Below are 22,727 nucleotides of genomic sequence, written 5' to 3' on the forward strand. Positions count from 1 at the left end.
ATACTTTCTATTTGTCAGACCTTAGATTATCCTCCAAAATTGATCATATCTTAAGTAACGAATCAAATCTCAACAAACTTAAAAGAATAGAAATTATGCCTTGTATCTTTTCTGACCATACAGTATAAAAGTATAACTTAACTCCAACAAAAATCTTCATCCCCGCATAAATTCATGTAAATTATACATCTTATGCTGAATGATAGCTAAATAAAGGAGGAGATAAGAGGTAAATCATTACATTTCTTAAACCAAATGATAACAAAGCCACAAGCTTCCAAAACTTATAGGATACTAAAAGGCCATTCTAAGAGGAAAATTTATTACATTAAATGACAACATTCAAAAAACAGACAGAGTGTAAATTGGCAGCCTAATTAACCATCTCAAGGAGTTGTAAAATGAAGAGAAATCTAATCCTAAACATAATAGAAGAAAGGAAATAACCAAACAAATGAAAATTAAATGAAATTGAGAACATAATAATCACGTGGAATATCAGCAAAATAAAAATTTGGTTCTTTGAAAACATTAATAAAATAAATGAAACCTTGGCCAGGTTAAGTAGAAACACACAAGAAATATCTCTAATACCTCAATCAGAAGTGAAAATATTAATATATACAAACTGAGATACAAAAGATTATCACTGATTACTACCAAAAAAATTAATGGCCAGGAATTTGAAAACGTGGAGGAAATGAACCAATACCTGGAATCACATTACCTCCCTAAAATCAACAAGAAAGAATTAGAAATAATGAACAAATATCAAGAACCAAAATTGTATCAACAAATATTTTCCATATAAGAAAAGCCCTGGAACAGTTCATTTTATACCATAATTCTACCAAATTTTCAAAGAAAAGCTCATACTTACATTGGGTAAACTATATCAAAACTCAAAGAAGGAAGAAACCCTGTCAATGTGCTCTACAAAGCAAATATCACCATGATACTAAAACCAGGAAAGATGCATTAAAAAAAGAAACAAATACAGACCAATATCATTAATGAATATCAATACAACAATATTCAATGAATTTCTATCAAACAGAATAGAGCTAAATATTAATAAAAATAAACATCATGATCAGATAGGCTTTATCCCAGGGATGCAAGGTTTGTTTAACATCACTAAATCCATAAATGTAACTCACCACATAAGTAAAAGCAAAACCAAAAACAATTTTATCTTCTTAATAGATGCCAAAAAAGCATTTGAAATAATGCAGTGTTCACTGGGGTCAAACAGAAGCCAGCTGAAAATAAGTCAGAACCACTTAGCCCCACCACACCAGACAGGGCCTCAGTCTCTCAGGCCACAACACTGAATGGGCCCTCAACAAAACTCCAGGGGAAAAATCAAAGGGAGTAAAACAACCATGGGGTGGAATCAGTGGAAAAACTCTGGTAACATGAATAACCAGAATAGATCAACCCCCCCCAAGGAAAGATATGGTGTATGTAATTGAAGACCCCATTTATAAACAACTGGCAGAAATGTCAGAAATCGAATTCAGAATTGGGATTGCAGACAACATTGATAAAATGGAATTAGGAATCTGAGGAGAAATTCAAAAGTTGTTTCAAGAATTTAATGATTTTAAAGACAAAACCACCAAAGACTTAGACGCACTGAAGCAAGAATTTGCAGCCCTTAAAGATATGAAAAATACTTTAGAATCCCTCAGCAACAGAATGGACCAAGCAGAAGAAAGGATTTCTGACATTGAATATAAAGCCTTTGAATGCTCCCAAACTCTCAAAGAGGAAGAGAAAGGGAGAGCAAAAATGGATCATTCTCTTAGAGAGCTATGGGATAATTCGAAGAAGGCCAATATATGAATAATAGGAGTTCCGGAAAACGATGAAGTGGCATCGATGGGCACAGAGGCCCTTCTGCATGAAATTATGAAAAAGAATTTTCCAGACATGCCTAGAGATTCTGAAATTCAGATAGCAGACAGTTTCAGAACTCCAGCACGATTCAACCCCAATAAGTCATCCCCAAGACATATCATAATTAGCTTCCCTAAAGTTAACATGAAGGAGAAAATTTTCAAGGTTATCAGGTGAAAGAAAGCCATTACCTACAAATGTAAGAACATTAGAATGACTGCAGATCTCTCTGTTGAAACTTTTCAAGCCAGAAGAGGGTGGTCATCGACTTTTAATAGCCTAAAGCAAAATAACTTTCAACCGCAGATCTTGTACCCAGCTAAACTCAGTATCATCTATGATGGAGAAATTAAGTACTTTAACGACATTCATATGTTGAAGAAATTTGCCACAATCGAACCAGCTCTTCAGCATATTTTCAGACCTATCCTCCATAATGAACAACACAATCCTCTACTACAAACGTAAACTCACTCAGAAACTTCTGTACAAATTCCAATTTCTACAGCAGCAAAAAGATTAAAAATGTCCACTGGACTTTTGAAAAACTTGATACACAAAATTTCACCAAACTTATCAATAGTTTCCATTAATGTGACTGGCTTAAACTGTCCTCTAAAGAGACATAGATTAGCTGAATGGATACAAAAACTCAGACCAGATATCTGTTGCTTACAAGAGTCACATCATATCTTAAAAGACAAATACAGACTCAGGGTGAAAGGATGGTCATCCATATTTCAGGCAAATGGTAACCAGAAAAAGCAGGTGCTGCAATTTTATTTGCAGACACAATAGGCTTTAAATCAACAGAACTAAGGAAGGACAAGAATGGTCACTTCATATTTGTTAAGGGTAATACTCAATATGATGAGATTTCAATTATTAATATCTATGCACCCAACCAGAATGCACCTCAATTTATAAGACAAACTCTAACAGACATGAGCAACTTGATTTCCTCCAGCTCCATAATAGTTGGAGATTTTAACACTCCTTTGGCAATGATGGATCGATCCTCCAAAAAAAAGCTGAGTAAAGAAATTTTAGATTTAAATCTAACCATCCAGCATTTAGATTTAGCAGACATCTACAGAACATTTCATCCTAACAAAACTGAACACACATACTTCTCATCAGCCCACAGAAATTACTCCAAAATTGATCACATCTTAGGTCACAAGTCTAACCTCAGTAAATTTAAAGCAATAGAAGTTATTCCATGCATCTTTTCGGACCATCATGGAATAAAACTTGAGCTGAGTAACAACAGGAATCTGCATACTCATACAAAAACATGGAATGCTGAATGATAGCTGGGTCAGAGATGAGATCAAGAAGGAAATTGACAATTTTTTGGAAAAAAACAACAATGAAGACATGAAGTATCAGAAAGTCTGGGACACTGCAAAGGCAGTTCTAAGAGGGAAATTTATACCACTGCAAGCCTTCCTCAGGAGAATGGAAAGAGAGGAAGTTAGCAACTTAAGGGACATCTCAAGCAAGTGAAAAAGGAAGAACACTCCAACCCAAACCCAGTAGAAGAAAAGAAATAACCAAAATCAGTGCAGAACTAAATGAAATTGAAAACAAAAGAATAATACAACAGAACAAAAAAACAAAAAGCTGGTTTTTTGAAAAGGTCAGTACAATAGATAAACCGTTGGCAAACCTATCCAGGAAAAAAGAGTAAAATCTCTAATCTCATCAATCAGAAATGACGAAGACGAAATAACAACTGACTCTTCAGAAATCCAAAAAATCCTTAATGAATATTACAAGAAATTTTACTCTCAGAAATATGAAAATCTGAAGGAAATGGACCTATACTTGGAAGCTTGTCACCTTCCAAGACTTAACCAGAATCAAGTGGAAATGTTGAAAAGGCCCATATCAAGTCGGAAATAACATCGACCATACAAAACCTCCCCAAAAAGAAAAGCCTTGGACCAGATGGTTTCACATCAGAATTCTACCAAACCTTTAAAGAGGAATTAGTACCTATACTACTCAACCTGTTCCAAAAGGTAGAAAAAGAAGGAAGACTACCCAACATGTTCTATGAAGCAAACATTACCCTGATCCCCAAACCAGGAAAAGATCCAACAAGAAAAGAAAATTATAGACCAATATCACTAATGAATATAGATGCAAAAAATTCAACAAGATCCTAACAAACAGAATCCAGCAACACATCAAACAAATTATACATCATGATCAAGTTGGCTTTATCCCAGGGTCTCAAGGCTGGTTCAATATGTGTAAATCTATAAATGTAATTCAGCACATAAACAAAGTAAAAAACAAAGACCATATGATTCTCTCAATCCATGCAGAAAAAGCTTTTGATAACATCTAACATCCCTTCATGATCAGAACACTTAAGAAAATTGGTATAGAAGGGACATTTATTCAACTGATAGAGGTCATCTACAGCAAACCAACAGGCAATATCATACTGAATGGAGTTAAATTGGAATCCTTTCCACTTAGATCAGGAATCAGACAAGGCTGCCCATTGTCTCCATTGCTTTTTAACATTGTAATGGAAGTTTTAGCCACCGCAATTAGATAAGAAAAGGCGATCAAGGGTATCCACATAGGGTCAGAAGAGATCTAACTTTTGCTCTTCGCAGATGATATGATTGTATATCTGGAAAACACTAGAGACTCTACTGCAAAACTCTTAGAAGTGATTAAGGAATACAGCAACGTCTCAGGTTACAAAATCAACATTCATAAATCGGTAGCCTTTATATATACCAACAATAGTCAAGCTGAAAAAAGAATTAAGGACCCTATCCCATTCACAGTAATGCCAAAGAAGATGAAATATTTGGGATTTTATCTAACGAAGGACATGAAATGTCTATATAAAGAGAACTATGAAAGTCTAAGAAAAGGGATAGCCGAGAATGTTAATAAATAGGAAAACATAGCATGCTCATGTCTAGGAAGAATCAACATTGTTAAAATGTCCATACTACCCAAAGCAATATATAACTTCAACGCAATCCCTATTAAAGTTCCACTGTCATACTTTAAAGATCTTGAAAAAAAAATACTTCGTGTTATATAGAATCAGAAAAAAACCTCGAATAGCCAAGACATTACTCAGAAATAAAAGCAAAGCAGGAGGAATTGCGCTACCAGACCTCAGACTATACTACAAATCGATAGTGATCAAAACAGCATGGTATTGGCACAAAAACAGAAAAGTAGATGTGTGGAACAGAATAGAGAACCAAGAGATGAATCCAGCTACTTTACCGGTATTTAATCTTTGACAAGCCAATTAAAAACATTCAGTGGGGAAAAGATTCCCTATTTAAAAAATGGTGCTGGGTGAACTGGCTGGCAACCTGTAGAAGACTGAAACTGGACCCACACCTTTTACCATTAACCATGATAGACTCTTTCTGCATTAAAGATTTAAACCTAAGACATGAAACTATAAAAATACTAGAAGAGAGTGCAGGGAAAACCTTTGAAGAAATTGGGTTGGGCGAGTTTTTTATGAGAAGGACCCCCTGGGCAATTGAAGCAGCTTCAAAAATACACTATTGGGACTTGATCAAACTAAAAAGCTTCTGCACAGCCAAGAACACAGTAAGTAAAGCAAGCAAACAGCCCTCAGAATGGGAGAAGATATTTGCAGGTTATGTCTCTGACAAAGGTTTAATAACCAGAATCCACAGAAAACTCAAACACATTAGCAAGAAAAGAACAAGGGATACCATCACAGGCTGGGCAAAAGACTTGTAAAGAAACTTCTCGAAAGAAGACAGGCACACGGCCTTCAGACATATGAAAACATGCTCATAATCTTTAATCATCAGAGAAATGCAAATGAAAACTACTTTGAGATATCATCTAACTCCAGTGAGACTAGCCTATATCACAAAATCTCAAGACCAGAGATGTTGGTGTGGATGTGGAGAAAAGGGAACACTTCTACACTGCTGGTGGGAATGCAAATTAATACATTACTTTTGGAAAGATATATGGAGAATAAACAGTCTATGAATAAGTGTATGGAGCCCCATGATCATACTAATGTACACAGCTATGATTTAATAAAAATAAATAAATAAATAAAATAAAACTAAAAAAATAAAAAATAAAAATAGATCTGCCATTCAATCTTGTAATTCCTCTGCTGGGCATATACCCAGAAGTCCAAAAATCACATCATAACAAAGATATTTGTACCAGAATCTTAATTGCAGCCCTATTCATAATTGCTGAGTCATGGAAAAACCCAAGTGCCCATCGATCCACGAATGGATTAATAAATTGTGGTATATGTACACCATGGAATACTATGCAGCCTTGAAGAAAGATGGATACTTTACCTCTTTCATGTTTACATGGATGGAGCTGGAACATATTCTTCTCAGTAAAGTGTCTTGAGAATGGAAGAAAAAGTATCCAATGTATTCACCCCTACTATGTAACTAATTTAGGACCTTCACATGAAAGCTATAACCCAGTTACAACCTAAGAATAGGGGGAAGGGGAAAGGGTGGGGAGGGAGGGGGGATGTGGTTAGAGGGAGGGGGATTGAATGGATCACACCTGTGGTGCATCTTAGAAGGGTATATGTGACGCTTGGTAAATGTGGAATGTAAATGTCTTAGCAAAGTAACTAAGAAAATGCCAGGAGGGCTATGTCAACTAATGTGATGAAAATGTGTCAAATGGTCTATGAACCAAGTGTATGGTGCCCCATGATCATATTGATGTACACAGCTATGATTTAATAAAAAAAAAGAAAGAAAGAATGCAGTGTTTTAAGAAATAAGCACAGATGTGACATTTCTTAAACTGATAGAGGCCATATACAACAAATACACAGCCAAAACCATACTGAATGGAACAAAACTGAAAGCATTGCCAATTAGAACTTGAGCCAGACATGGATGTCCACTATCTCCACTGCTATTCATCATAGTGCTAGAAGTTATAGCCAATGCAATCAGTCAAGAGAAGGAGATCAAGGGAATTTAAATAGGTTCAGAGGAGGCAAATTTATTGCTCTTTGCTGACAATATGACCTTATACATAGAAAACCCCAGAGACTCAACCGCAATGCTCGTAGAAGTAATCAAGAAATAAATACAGTAATGTCCTGGGACACAAAATCAGTGTCCACAAATGGGAAGCCTTTGCATACATCAATAACAGTTAAACTAAGAAGCAAATAAAAGATACTATAGCCTTTCCAATAGTTTCAAAGAAAATGAAATATCTGGAAATATCTGGTAATATACTTAACAAAGGATGTAAAGGATCTGTACAGACAGAACTACAAAATACTGAGAAAAGAAATATCAGAATATGTTTACAAATGGAAGAGCATACCATGCTTATGGCTGGGAAGAATCAACATTTTTTTTTTTTTTTTTTTGTAGAGACAGAGTCTCACTGTACCACCCTTGGGTAGAGTGCCGTGGCGTCACACAGCTCACAGCAACCTCTAACTCTTGGGCTTACGCGATTCTCTTGCCTCAGCCTCCCGAGCAGCTGGGACTACAGGCGCCCGCCACAACGCCCGGCTATTTTTTTATTGCAGTTTGGCTGGGGCTGGGTTTGAACCCGCCACCCTTGGCATATGGGGCCGGCGCCCTACTCACTGAGCCACAGGCGCCGCCCAGAATCAACATTGTTAAAATGTCCATAGCACTGAAAGTGATGTGCATATTCAATGCAGTTCCCATTCAATTACCAATGTCATACTTGGAAGAACTTTAAAAAATAGCACTTTATTTCATATGAAACTTGAAAGAACTCTGAATAGCCAATGAAATAAAACAATAAATCTGGAGGCATCATGCTACCAGACTTCAGATTATACCTTACGTCTACAATGATCAATACAGCATGGTATTGACACAAAAATGGATATATAGATCTATGAAATAGATTAGAGAACCTATACATGAACAAAGATGTATATTGACATCTGATCTTTGATAAACTGAAGAAAAGCATACACCAGGGGAAAGAATCCTATTTAATAAAGGGCTCTGGCAAAACTGGTTAGGCTCATGTTGAAGACTGAAACTTGGCCCGCACCTCTCAACCTCTAAGCACTTACAAATAAAATAAAATAAAATAAAATAAAATGAAAAGGAAGAAGGAAGGAAGGAAGGAAGGAAGGAAAGAGAGAGAGAGAGAGAGACAGAGAGAGAGAGAGAAAGAAAGAAAGAGAGAAAGAAAGAAAGAAAGAAAGAAGGAAGGAAGGAAGGAAGGAAGGAAGGAAGGAAGGAAGGAAGGAAGGAAGGAAGGAAGGAAGGAAGGGAAGGGAAGGGAAGGGAAGGGAAGGGAAGGAAGGAAGGAAGGAAGGAAGGAAGGAAGGAAGGAAGGAAGGAAGGAAGGAAGGAAGGAAGAAAGAAAGAAAAGAAAGAATCTTTCAAGGAAAAATGTTGACTCTTCCTCGATAAAAGATTTAAATTTAAGATACAATATGATAAAAAAAAAATAGAAGAAAGTGTGTGAAAAATTCTTAACAACATTTCCTGAGAAAAGATTTTATTATAAAGACCCCCTTGCCAATTGCAGCAAAACCAAAAATAAATGAATGGGATCTAATGAAACTAAAACCTCCTACACAGATAAAGACACCACAACTACAGCATCTATACAACCTTCAGAATGGGAGAATATATTTGCATGCTATGAATGTAACAAAGAACTGAAAATTCGAACCTACAGAGAACACAAGCTAATCAACCAAAAAAGAGCAAACAATTTGATTTATCATTGGACAAGAGACATGAACAGATCTTCTCCAAAGAAGACAGAGGAATGGCCAACAAACATGAAAAAATGTTCATCATCCCTAATACATCAGCGAAATGCAAATTAAAACTACCTTGAGATACTTTCTAACCCCAGTGAGAATAGCCCACATCACAAAATCTCAAAGATACAGATGGTGGTGTGGATGTTGAGGGAAGGGAACACTTTTACATTGCAGATGTAATTGCAAACTAATGCAGCCTCTTTGGAAAGAAGTATGGAGACTCCTCAAAGAGCTAAAATTAGACCTTCCATTTGACCCCACAATGCCATTAGGTATCTGCCCAGAAGAAAAAAAGCCATTTTATCATGATGAAATTTGCACTAGAATGTTTATCATAGCTCAATTTAGGATCGCTAAGGTGTGAAATCAACCCAAGTGCCCATCAACCCATGAATGGATTAATAAACTGGGGTATATGTATGCCATAGAATAGCAATCAGCCATAAAATGATAGAGATGTTACATCTTTTGTATTTACCTGGATAAAGTTGAAGAACATTTTTCATAGTAATGTATCACAAGAATAGAAAAGCAAGTATTCAATGTATGCAATACTAATATGAAGCCAATAAACAACCACACCCCCACATAAGAGAAAAACAAAATTAAATTCAAATCTGGGGAAGGGCAGAGAACCAAAAGAGACAGGAGGAGGGAGGAGGACTGGTAATCTCTCACCTATGGGCAACTACAACTTGAACTTCAGCTAATAAATGTAAACTATATAATCTAATCATTTTACCTTCATATTAATCTGATATAAAAAGGTAGGTTGTTTATTTGAGCTCTTTATTTTTAATGTATTTCTATAAACTTACCTCTTAGTGCTGCTTTTTCTGTATACCCTAGGTTTTGTTTTGGTATGTTGTTTTCTTTTCATTTGTTTCAAACTATTTCAAAAATTTTCCTTTTATTTTTTCAGACAGAGTTTTACTCTGTCACCCTGGAGTTGAGTGCCATGATGTCAGCCTAGCTTACAGCAACCTCAAACTCTTCACCTCAAGTGATCATCATGCCTCAGCTTCCTGAGTAACTGGGACTACAAGCATCCACCACAAGGCTGCTCTAATTTTTCTGTTTTTTTTTTTTGTTTTGTTTTGTTTTGTTTTTTGCAGTTTTTGCCTGGGGCTTGGTTTGAACCTGCCACCTCTGGCATATGGGGCCTGTGCCCTACTCCTTTGAGCCACAGGCACTGCCCTAATTTTTCTGTTTTTAGTACAGAAAATGTCTCTCTCTTTAGGTTGGTCTTTAACTTGCAAGCTGAAACAATCTGCCTGTCTCCACCTCCCAGAGTGCTAGGATAACAGACGTGAACTACCGTGTCCATCCTTATAATTTTCCTTTTGATTTATTTTTGGATTCAGTGGTTCTTCAAGAGTGCATTATTTCAGGTCTACATGTACAAATTTTCCAATTTACTCTCTGCTGTTAATTTCTAGTTTCATTTTCTTGTGGTCAGAAAAGATAATTGGTATGATTTCATTCTTCTTTTGTCTGTTTTTTATTTTGTCTTATAACATAACATGTGATCTATCTTGAAGAAAGATCCATGTACACTTGGGAAAAATGTGTACTCTTCTGCTTTTTGGTGGAATGTTCTGCATACGTTTCTTAAGGGCACATGAACTTCCACATCATACTGATCTAATCCTTAATTGGTTCAACTGCAACCCTTACAAATAGCTTTTAATTTCTTGATGCATACTTCTAGTAATAAGAATCTTGTTCCCTATGACAGACTATCTCATCTCTGTACCATTCTAATATTAGACATCTGTTTATTCTGTTAAGTGTATCTCCCCATGTTTTCTACCTAAAGCCCCTATCTTTATTACCTAGAGTCAATCAGAACCCATCTGTTCCCTCTATCCATTAAAGTTCTTTAAAGATCAAAAAGCAGAGATCAAGTCTACCCAAGTTTGTTCTTCAGACTAAACAGCTTCAGTTACTTCAAAAGTTTTTCATGATCCTTATCAGTTCCTCATAGTCCTTCACTAGACTGTTCACTCCCTTTTGGAAAGACTCCAATTTGTTCATGTCAATATGGAATCTCTTCACACTGAGTTTCCTCACACTAAAAACCAGTAGCTACAAATATTTATCTTCATGGGAAGAGCCCTGACAGGCAGAAACTCTCAATCTTAGCCCCAGATTTGTTTCTGCTTAACTGGGCAATTTTACATAGAAAGTTTATCCTTTCTATGCCTCATTTTCTCCATTTGTACAAAGAATGACACACTCTATATCTTGTAATACTCTTTCAATTATAAAATTCCATGGTTCTGCCTATGATAAAAAGGTAGACTCAGATGGAGAATGAAGGCCTGGCTTTGTAGTAGGAATGCCTCTTGTGCTCTAGAAAAGCCCTTTGGCCCCTGGTTGTCTACATATGGAAAATATGGGCTTGTAATTTTTTCCTGTACTTTACTTCAGAGTTATTCCATCTTGGAAGCTTAAAGGCCAGGTGATAGCTGCAAAACCAAACCACAAATTCCCAGGTAGAAACCCAGGAAAATCTGGAAAAGTCAGATTGAAGACCTGTTTTGGCCCTTCCAAAGGAAGAAAAGTTCACAGGCATGGATGGGGACTTAAACTGAAGGCTCCTATAACCCAAAGAGCTTTGGGATGCGGACTCACACTCAACCATAGAGCCTTCTCAACCTATTCATTACACCTTAATATGCCTACTCTCCAGATCTAACCTTTTTAGAGGATAATTTTTACTCCTACCGCCTTCTCTATCAAGCTCTGCTATGCTTAGAATGGTTGGATTAGAGAATGTCTTTACCTGATGTGGTACAAAAACAGCCTTTTCCAACTTCTGATTCAGGGAAGACTGCATATATTAGACAAAATAATCTTTTCCATATTTTTCCATGCTAATTTCTCTGAAACCAAAGGAGAATAATGAAAGGCAGTAAGAGGAAGGCTAACTGCAACTGATGGAACAACACAGGGTATCTTACACTCATAAATTTGATGACTTAGAAATGGATCAATTCTTTGAAATTCACAAACCACTAAAACTCAATAAATATGAAGTAGATCATCTAAATAGCTGTATAATATTGTTTCACTTAATATTCTACTAAACACTTAAAGCATTAACACCAATTCCACAAATCTCAGAAAATAAAAGAAGAGAGACTACTTTTCACCTCATTTTATGAGTTAAGTATTACCTTGATACCCAAACCAAAGGCTATACATAAAAAGAGAAAATAATCAACAAATACCCTGTTTCCCTGAAAATAAGACAGTGTCTTATTTTAAGGTATGCACCCAAAGATGCACTAGGTCTTATTTTCAGGGGACGTCTTATCTTTCCTGTAAGTAGGTCTCATTTTCAGAGGATGTCTTATTTTGGGGGAAATAGGGTAGCTCTCATGACACAAAAAAATAACACAAAAATAGCAAACAGAATCCTTCAATATACAAAAATTTAATTATCATATCCAAGTTAGATCTCTTATATTTAATTATGTAAGGCTGGTTTCACAATAGTCAACACAAAAATAGCAAACAGAATCCTTCAATATACAAAAATTTAGGGGGAGGGGGAGACAAGATGGCGGACTGAAGCCAGCTTTCAACAAAGGCTCCCGTCCAGAAGGAGAGTTAAGGGACAGGAATTTAGTAAGTATCCTGGTGGACTTGAGCCTCACCAAGAGAGAAGGCTGAAGAACGCACATCAACACCGCTGAGGCAAGTTGTGATCACAAGGACGCAAACAAAAGAACGCTCACTTCTGGATATACTGAGGCCACACCCCCTGTCTCCCTGGGCAACCAGAGGAGGCCACCGGTGACATGGCTCACAAACCCGGAAGCCTCCAGGGCGGGGCCGACCCAGAGAGGTGTTCAGACGCAATTCTCCAGCAGCAAAGACGTTTGAACTCAAAACAGCCCGTCTCCTGTAGGCGACGACAAGAACAGAGACAGAACCTCACAAAGTTGTCTGTTCTGTTCTGTTCTGTTAGCAGCATGCATCAGGGACGGGGCTAAGCCTGAGTGAACACCTCCTTCCCATCACCTGCATCAAACACTCAAAGATGTCAGGCCCCATCTCCTCCTGCTAGATAGCGGCAGTCTGCGGGGGCCTGGCAGACTTCCTTGCGATTCAGGCAGGTGCAAACCCCTGGAGTGTCTGTTCACTGCAGGCAACTGGGTTAGCCATCTGCAGAGATACCAGTGACTGGGTCCGACAGAGGGGCAAAGTGGGGAAGGAGACGTCAACCTTCCCAGACTGCTCTGTTTGCTGGGTGGCTCCTCCTGACTCCACGCTGCACTGGGGTGAGCCGTTTCAGAGGAGTCACCAGGTCCCTGTGATCCAGTTCCCAGAGACCTCTTGAACCCTTCCACCCGAGACAAGTGCCGATTGAGACAGTTGATTCGGACCTTTTGAACTGGGCTAATAGCCTGAGGACTCTTCAGGCGGTGCCATGGGTGTGCGATTGTAGGAAGGTTTGATTCTCCTTTTCCAACTGGGGCCAGAGGTGGGCAGGCGGGGTGACTTAATTGCTGATTTTTCCACACAGCTGAGACTTCAAGCCAGAGTAGAAGTTGCAATAGGATCGAACAGAAACCAGCTGAAAACAAGACAGAACCACTTTGCTCCACCACACCAGACAGGTCCCCAGTTTCTCAGGCAACAACACTGTACGGGCCCTCGATAAAACCCCAGGGGAAAAACCAAAGGGAGTAAACCATGGGGCGGAATCAGCGGAAAAACTCTGGTAACATGAATAACCAGAATAGATCAACCCCCCCAAGAAAAGATACGGCAGATGTGATTGAAGATCCCATTCATAAACAAATGGCTGAGATGTCAGAAGTCGAATTCAGAATTTGGTTTGCAGACAAGATTAATAAAATGGAATTAGGAATTCGAGGAGAAATTCAAAAATTGTCTCAAGAATTTAACGAATTTAAAGACAAAACCACCAAAGACTTAGACACACTGAAACAAGAACTTACAGCCCTCAAAGATATGAAAAATACAGTAGAATCCCTCAGTAACAGAATGGAGCAAGCAGAAGAAAGGATTTCTGACATTGAAGATAAAGTCTTCGAACGCTCCCAATCTCTCAAAGAGGAAGAGAAATGGAGAGCAAAAACGGATCACTCACTCAGAGAGCTCTCAGATAATTCGAAAAAAAACAACATAAGGGTTATAGGAATTTCGGAGACTGATGAAGTAGCTGCCAAGGACACAGAGGCCCTTCTACATGAAATTATGAAAGAAAATTTTCCAGACATGCCTAGAGAATCTGAAATTCAGATAGCAGACAGCTTCAGAACCCCAGCACGATTCAACCCCAATAAGCAATCTCCCAGACATATCATAATTAGCTTCACTAAAGTTAACAAGAAAGAGAAGATTCTCAAAGCAGCCCGGCGAAAGAAAACTATAACGTACAGAGGTAAGAATATTAGAATAACTGCAGATCTCTCTGCTGAAACTTTTCAAGCAAGAAGAGGCTGGTCATCAACTTTTAATCTCCTAAAGCAAAAAAACTTTCAACCCAGGATCTTGTATCCAGCTAAACTGAGTTTCATCTATGATGGAGAAATTAAATACTTCAATGACATTCATATGTTGAAAAAATTTGCCATAAGTAAACCAACTCTTCAGGATGTTCTCAGACCTATCCTCCACAATGCCCAACCCAATCCTATACCACAAAAGTAAACTCACTCAGAATCTTCGGATCAAACTCCAACTTGCACACTGGTGAAAGGATTAAAAATGTCCACTGGACCTTTGAAAAACTCGATACCCAAAATTCCACCAGACTTATCAATACTCTCCATCAATGTGAATGGCTTAAACTGTCCTCTAAAGAGGCATAGGTTAGCTGACTGGATACAAAAACTCAAGCCAGATATTTGTTGCATACAAGAGTCACATCTCAACTTAAAAGACAAATACAGACTCAGGGTGAAAGGATGGTCATCCATATTTCAGGCAAATGGTAATCAGAAAAAAGCAGGTGTTGCAATTTTATTTGCAGATACAGTAGGCTTTAAACCATCAAAAGTAAGGAAGGACAAGAATGGTCACTTCATATTTGTTAAGGGTAATACTCAATGTGATGAGATCTCAATTATTAATATCTATGCACCCAACCAGAATGCACCTCAATTTATAAGAGAAACTCTAACAGACATGAGTAACTTGATTTCCTCCAGCTCCATAATCGTTGGAGATTTCAACACTCCCTTGGCAGTGTTGGATCGATCCTCCAGAAAGAAGCTGAGCAAAGAAATCTTAGATTTAAACCTAACCATCCAATATTTAGATTTAGCAGACATCTACAGAACATTTCATCCCAACAAAACTGAATACACATTCTTCTCATCAGCCCACAGAACTTACTCCAAAATTGATCACATTTTAGGTCACAAGTCTAACCTCAGTAAATTTAAAGGAATAGAAATTATTCCATGCATCTTCTCGGAGCATCATGGAATAAAACTTGAATTGAGTAACAACAGGAATCTGCATACCCATACAAAAACATGGAAGTTAAATAACCTTATGCTGAATGATAGCTGGGTCAGAGATGAGATTAAGAAAGAAATCACCAATTTTTTGGAACAAAATGACAATGAAGACACAAACTATCAGAACCTCTGGGACACTGCAAAGGCAGTTCTAAGAGGGAAATTTATAGCACTGCAAGCCTTCCTCAAGAAAACGGAAAGAGAGGAAGTTAACAACTTAATGGGACATCTCACGCAACTGGAAAAGGAAGAACATTCCAACCCCAAACCCAGTAGAAGAAAAGAAATAACCAAAATTAGAGCAGAATTAAATGAAATTGAAAACAAAAGAATAATACAACAGATCAATAAGTCAAAAAGCTGGTTTTTTGAAAAGGTCAATAAAATAGATAAACATCTGGCCAACCTAATCAGGAATAAAAGAGTAAAATCTCTAATATCATCAATCAGAAACAACAAAGACGAAATAACCACAGACTCATCAGAAATCCAAAAAATCCTTAATGAATATTACAAGAAACTTTATTCTCAGAAATATGAAAATCTGAAGGAAATAGACTGATACTTGGAAGCACGCCACCTTCCAAGACTTAACCAGAATCAAGTGGAAATGTTGAACAGACCCATATCAAGTTCAGAAATAGCATCAACTATACAAAACCTCCCTAAAAAGAAAAGCCCGGGACCAGATGGTTTCACGTCAGAATTCTACCAAACCTTTAAAGAGGAATTAGTATCTATATTACTCAACCTGTTCCAAAATGTAGAAAAAGAAGGAAGACTACCCAACACGTTCTATGAAGCAAACATCACCCTGATCCCCAAACCAGGAAAAGACCCAACAAGAAAAGAAAATTATAGACCAATATCACTAATGAATATAGATGCAAAAATATTCAACAAGATCCTAACAAACAGAATCCAACAACACATCAAACAAATTATACATCATGACCAACTTGGTTTTATCCCAGGGTCTCAAGGCTGGTTCAATATACGTAAATCTATAAATGTAATTCAGCACATAAACAAATTAAAAAACAAAGACCATATGATTCTCTCAATTGATGCAGAAAAAGCTTTTGATAATATCCAGCATCCCTTCATGATCAGAACACTCAAGAAAATTGGTCTAGAAGGGACTTTTCTTAAACTGATAGAGGCTATCTACAGCAAACCCACAGCCAATATCATATTGAATGGAGTTAAATTGGAATCATTTCCACTCAGATCAGGAACCAGACTAGGCTGCCCATTGTCTCCATTGCTTTTCAACATTGTAATGGAAGTTTTAGCCACCGCAATTAGGGAAGAAAAGGCGATCAAGGGTATCCATATAGGGTCAGAAGAGATCAAACTCTCGCTCTTCGCAGATGATATGATTGTGTATCTGGAAAACACTAGGGACTCTACTACAAAACTCCTAGAAGTGATCAAGGAATACAGCAGCATCTCAGGTTACAAAATCAACATTCATAAATCGGTGGCCTTTATATACACCAACAACAGTCAAATTGAAAAAGCAGTTAAGGACTCTATCCCATTCACAGTAGTGCCAAAGAAGATGAAATATTTGGTAATTTACCTAACAAAAGACGTGAAAGATCTCTATAAAGAGAACTATGAAACTCTAAGAAAAGAAATAGCTGAAAATGTTAACAAATGGAAAAACATACCATGCTCATGGCTAGGAAGAATCAACATTATCAAAATGTCCATACTACCCAAAGCAATATATAATTTCAACGCACTCCCTATTAAAGCTCCACTGTCATATTTTAAAGATCTTGAAAGAACATTACTTCGTTTTATATGGAATCAGAAAAAACCTCGAATAGCCAAGACATTACTCAGAAATAAAAACAAAACAGGAGGAATCACACTACCAGACCTCAGACTTTACTACAAATCGATAGTGATCAAAACAGCATGGTATTGGCACAAAAACAGAGAAGTAGATATCTGGAACAGAATAGAGAACCAAGAGATGAATCCAGCTACTTACCGCTATTTGATTTTTGACAAGCCAATTAAAAACATTCAGTGGGGAAAAGATTCCCTATTTAACAAATGGTGCTGAGTGAACTGGCTGGCAACCTGCAGAAGAGTGAAATTGGACCCACACCTTTCACCATTAACTAAGATAGACTCTCATTGGATTAAAGATTTAAACTTAAGACATGAAACTATAAAAATACTAGAGGAGAATGCAGGGAAAACCCTTGAAGAAATTGGTGTGGGTGAGTATTTCATGAGGAGAACCCCCCGGGCAATTGAAGCAGCTTCAAAAATACACTACTGGGACTTGATCAAACTAAAAAGCTTCTGCACAGCTAAGAACACAGTAAGCAGAGCAAGCAGACAGCCCTCAGAATGGGAGAAGATATTTGCAGGGTATAACTCTGACAAAGGTTTAATAACCAGAATCCACAGAGAACTCAAACGCATCAGCAAGAAAAAAACAAGGGATCCCATCGCAGGCTGGGCAAGGGATTTGAAGAGAAACTTCTCTGAAGAAGACAGGCGCAAGGCCTTCAGACATATGAAAAAATGCTCATCATCTTTAATTATCAGAGAAATGCAAATCAAAACTACTTTGAGATATCATCTAACTCCAATGAGACTAGCCTATATCACAAAATCTCAAGACCAGAGATGCTGGCGTGGATGCGGAGAAAAGGGAACACTTCTGCACTGCTGGTGGGAATGCAAATTAATACATTCCTTTTGGAAAGATATATGGAGAACACTCAGAGATCTAAAAATAGATCTGCCATTCAATCCTGTAATTCCTCTGCTGGGCATATACCCAGAAGACCAAAAATCACAACATAACAAAGATATTTGTACCAGAATGTTTATTGCAGCCCAATTCATAATAGCTAAGTCATGGAAAAAGCCCAAGTGTCCATCGATCCACGAATGGATTAATAAATTGTGGTATATGTATACCATGGAATACTATGCAGCCTTAAAGAAAGATGGAGACTTTACCTCTTTCATGTTTACATGGATGGAGCTGGAACATATTCTTCTTAGTAAAGTATCCCAAGAATGGAAGAAAAAATACCCAATGTACACAGCCCTGCTATGAAACTAATTTGGGACTCTCACATGAAAGCTATAACCCAGCTACAACTTAACAATAGGGGGAAGTGGGAAAGGGGGGGGTGGGTAGAGGGAGGGGGATCGGTGGGATCACACCTGTGGTGCATATTATAGGGGTATTTGCGAAACTTGGTAAATGTAGAATGTAAATGTTTTGGCACAGTAACTGAGATAACGCCGGAAAGGCTATGTTAACCACTGTGATAAAAATGTGTCAAATGCTTTATGAAGTGAGTGTATGATGCCCCATAATCATATCATTGTATACAGTTATGATTTAATAAAAAAATTAAAAAAAAATTTATTTATCATATCCAAGTTAGATCTCTTATATTTAATTATGTAAGGCTGGTTTCACATTTGAAAATCAATGAATATAATACACCATAATAACAGGCTAACTAAGAAAAACTATATAATAATAAATTTGATAGAGAAAAATAATTTGAAAAAATCCAACATACATTCATGAAAACAAAACAAAACAAAACTCCTTGTAAGTTAGGAAATAGATGGTATCTTCTTCACCTTCAGGAGGGAGAGTGATTGGTGGAATTACACCTGCGGTGCATCTCACAAGGGTACATGTAACTTAGTAAATGTAGAATATAAAACCTTAACACAATAACTAATAAAATGCCAGGAAGGCTATGTTCATTAGTGTGATGAAAATATGTCAAACGGTCTATAAAACCAATGTATGGTGCCCCATGATCGCATTAATGTACACAACTATGATTTAATAATAAAAAAATAAAAATAATAAATATTGAAAAAAGCTAAAAAAAAAAAGAATATCTGCAAAATCCCTACAGCTGGTGTCATACTAATGGTAAAAGGCAGAATGCTTTTCCCTTGTCTTAGGTAGAATAACAACCACTCCAAATATGTCATTTTCTAATAGCTGGACCCTAAAAATATGTCAGGTTACATGGAAAACAGGGAATTAAGATTGCAGATGTAAATAAAATGGATAATCAGCTGATTTAAAGGTGAAAATATTTTCCTGGATTATCTGCCTGGGCACAACATAATTATCAGGGTCTTTATAAGTAGAAAAGAGAGGCAGAAATATGTTAGACCATTTTGTGTTGCTATAACAGAATACATGAAATTAAGTAATTTATAAAGAAAAAGACTCATTTAGCTTACGTTTCTATAGGCTGGGAAATTCAAGAAACATGGTGCTGACTTTTGCCTTGCTTTTGGTCAGGGCTTTTGTGCTGCATCAAAACATAGCAGAAGGTCAAAAGAGAAACAGACACATGTGAAGAGAAACACCTTGAGGGGCATCCTGACTTTAAAACAATGCAGTCTTGTGGAAAATCATCCATTCACACAAGAGCTAATTCTGTCTTGCCAATGCAAGAATGAACTGTGAGACCATCACCAAGCCATTCCTCCCATGATCCCTCATTTCCCTACACCACCACTTTGTACATCAAATTTCAACATGAGTTTTGGGAGGGTACAACAAAACATATCCAAACCATAGCAGGAAGCACAAGAACAACTAGGACAAATGTTGTTGACTTTGAAGATGGAACAGGAATCCCATGGGCCAGGTATTATGGGCAGACTCTAGAATATGTAAAGAGCAAGAAAACAAATTCTCCATCAGGGCCTCCAGACAGGAGCAAAGGTCTACTGGCACCCTGGTTTTTAGATTACTGGGACCCATGTTATACTCCTAAACTATAGAACTATAATATGATCAATTCATGTTTTGAACCACCAAATTTTAGTAATTTTTTTACAGATACAATGGAAACTAATGTATCAATTATGGCTGAGAACAGGGCAAGGATATCTGATCTTACCATTCCTAATGCAGTAGTGAAATTTTCAATCATTGCAATAAGGCAATAGAGAGAAATAAAATAGACTAGAATATTTCTCTATTTTCATATGACACAATAATATACACAGAAAACCCCCAAATAATAATCCAATAAGTAAGTTTTAAGTAATCGCTATAACTCCATAGTATAGCACAGTTCCTGGCACAAAGTAACTATCTAATAAATATTACTTCAAACTGAACTCAAAATATGTGAAAATGAAGTCTCTGCAATTCTGAGATGAATGGTTGCTACATCACCAGTTTATAGAATGTTCCTGGAACCCAGTGAGGACACTTCTAAGTGCCAGGTAGTAGGATAAGTATGACTTCAGCTTATAGTAGAGGAAGCATGGAATCCAGACTCCTGGTGCCTATTGAGACAAGAAGTAAGAGCCATATGTTGTCAGAAGATTTCCTGGGTTTCCCAATTATATGATTTTAGTCACAGTAGGGTATGCTCCAAGCAATTACTGCTAAAATTTAGCAAGTAAAGACACTTCAGTTTATCTTAAAACCTCCTAATCTATCTCCCTCTCTCAAGTCTGTTTCTTATCTAATCCAGCCACACTGTCACCAGAATTGTCTTCCACAAACACTTCTTTTCACTTTCCCTCTCATAATAAATCTTCAGGTGCACCTAATTATATCATGTCCATCCATTCTTCTTAGAAGAACCCTATAGACTCTTTTGTAATCTGACCCTAATCTCTTTATGAAAAGTAGAGAATTATTCTTATCTAGTATCTACCTTCTTGTTCTACATACATACTTATGTAGATGGATCTTAAACTTGGGCATATATTAGAATCTCTTGAAATTTCTGCTACAAAGTGCATATCCCATTTCCACCCCAAATCTGACTTAATTGGCCTTGGGTGAAGCTTTAAAAATTATTTGCTTTTTAGTACTAATACTATGTGATTTTGCGTCAAGTGTTCCAGTAATAATTTCTGGAGTAAGACTGCCAAACAAGATATGTCTCTACTCCTTCCCCAGTTTTGTGTGTTATACCTTGATGTACTTGCATTTTGGCCTGTCAGGCTCTGTATGACCAGATACTAGACAGATATTCCCAATGTCCTACCTCTACCTGATGGGGGTCTGCTTCCATAGGAACCATTTGTATGGCTATTAACTCTGAGTCCATGGCCACTTGCCAGTCCATTTTCTGTGGTCTGTTGCTGACCTTTACCTGGAACTTACCTCCCAAGATTTTGGAGTTGCTTTAACTTCTGATACTCTGGATAATATTCAGAAAGCTCACACCTGTACAGCGATACCAGCTCTTAAATACTGAAATAGCTTCATAAGGGTTCGTGAACTGTCACTGCCCTATGTTTTCCTCTACTACCCCAGCCCCTTAGAACTCCAAGACCATCTTGGCTCATGGAAACTCAAAAGGTCTCGAGAACACTGTTCCAGTATTAAAGGCCTATATTCATTCAGATAGATTGGAGCCAATGTTATGCAGGTAACTAAATATTTTGAAGATTATTCCAATGTGTGCCCAGTCTCTTAGGTAATTTACAACTGTTCCAGATCCTGATTTGCTCCCAGCTATCTTGCTTCCAATGCTTGATCTTACTGCCTCCATGTGTTTGCATTCAAAGACTAACAGCATCCCAGCTGTGGGGTTTAAGATTTTGTGGCATGTGTAAAGAAATCCTTATTTCTTTATAGAGATTGTGGGAAGACCTTAAGAATCTGAAGGTCCACTAATGCCTCTGAACTCATACTGTACACATTAATAATGCCACCCGAATGGTGAACTAAATTGAGATTTTAGAAAATCATAGGTTAGCTAATAGATGAACATAAGTTTGAGTGTACACATTGTTATATAGTAGTTCTGTAGCCTTGGGAAAGTCACCCAATTCTCTCAGTCTAAGTTTAGTTTTCTTGTCTGTAAAATTGAAATAATGCTAACATATCAAGGTTGTTACATAAAATAAATTCATAAATTCAACAAACATTAATGACTTACTCTGGGCCAGGCCTTGTTCTAGACAAATACAGGATCTGCATCTCCCCCCACACATAAATTCACTCACAATGGATAATAAATCTAAATCTAATTCATGAAGGTATATAAATTCTAAAAGAAGAAGTTGGTAAAACTCTTACAGACATTGGTGTAGGCAAAGAATTTATGGAGAAGACCCCCCCAAAATCCCAAGAACAACAAAAATAAACAAATGGGACTTGATCAAATTTAAAAGCATCCTCAGATCCAATGAAACGATCATTAGAGTAAATAGACAACCCACAGTATGGGAGAAAATATTTGCATGCTATACACCAGAATCACAAATAATTCAAGCAAATCAGCAAGAAATAAGCACAGAACCCATTAAAAATTGGGAAAAAGAAAGAGAAACTTTTCAAAGAAAATAGACTAATGGACAGAAAACCATGAAAAACTGCTCAACTTCTCTAACCAGAGTGAGATATTACCTAACTACAGTTAGAATGGCTTTTATCAAAAAGTACCAACACAACAAAGGCTGGCATAGATGCAGAGAGTAAGGAACACTCATATACTGTTGGTGGGACTGTAAAC

This window comes from Nycticebus coucang, chromosome X (assembly GCF_027406575.1).
Source record: "Nycticebus coucang isolate mNycCou1 chromosome X, mNycCou1.pri, whole genome shotgun sequence".
NCBI classification, from domain to species: Eukaryota; Metazoa; Chordata; class Mammalia; order Primates; family Lorisidae; genus Nycticebus; species Nycticebus coucang.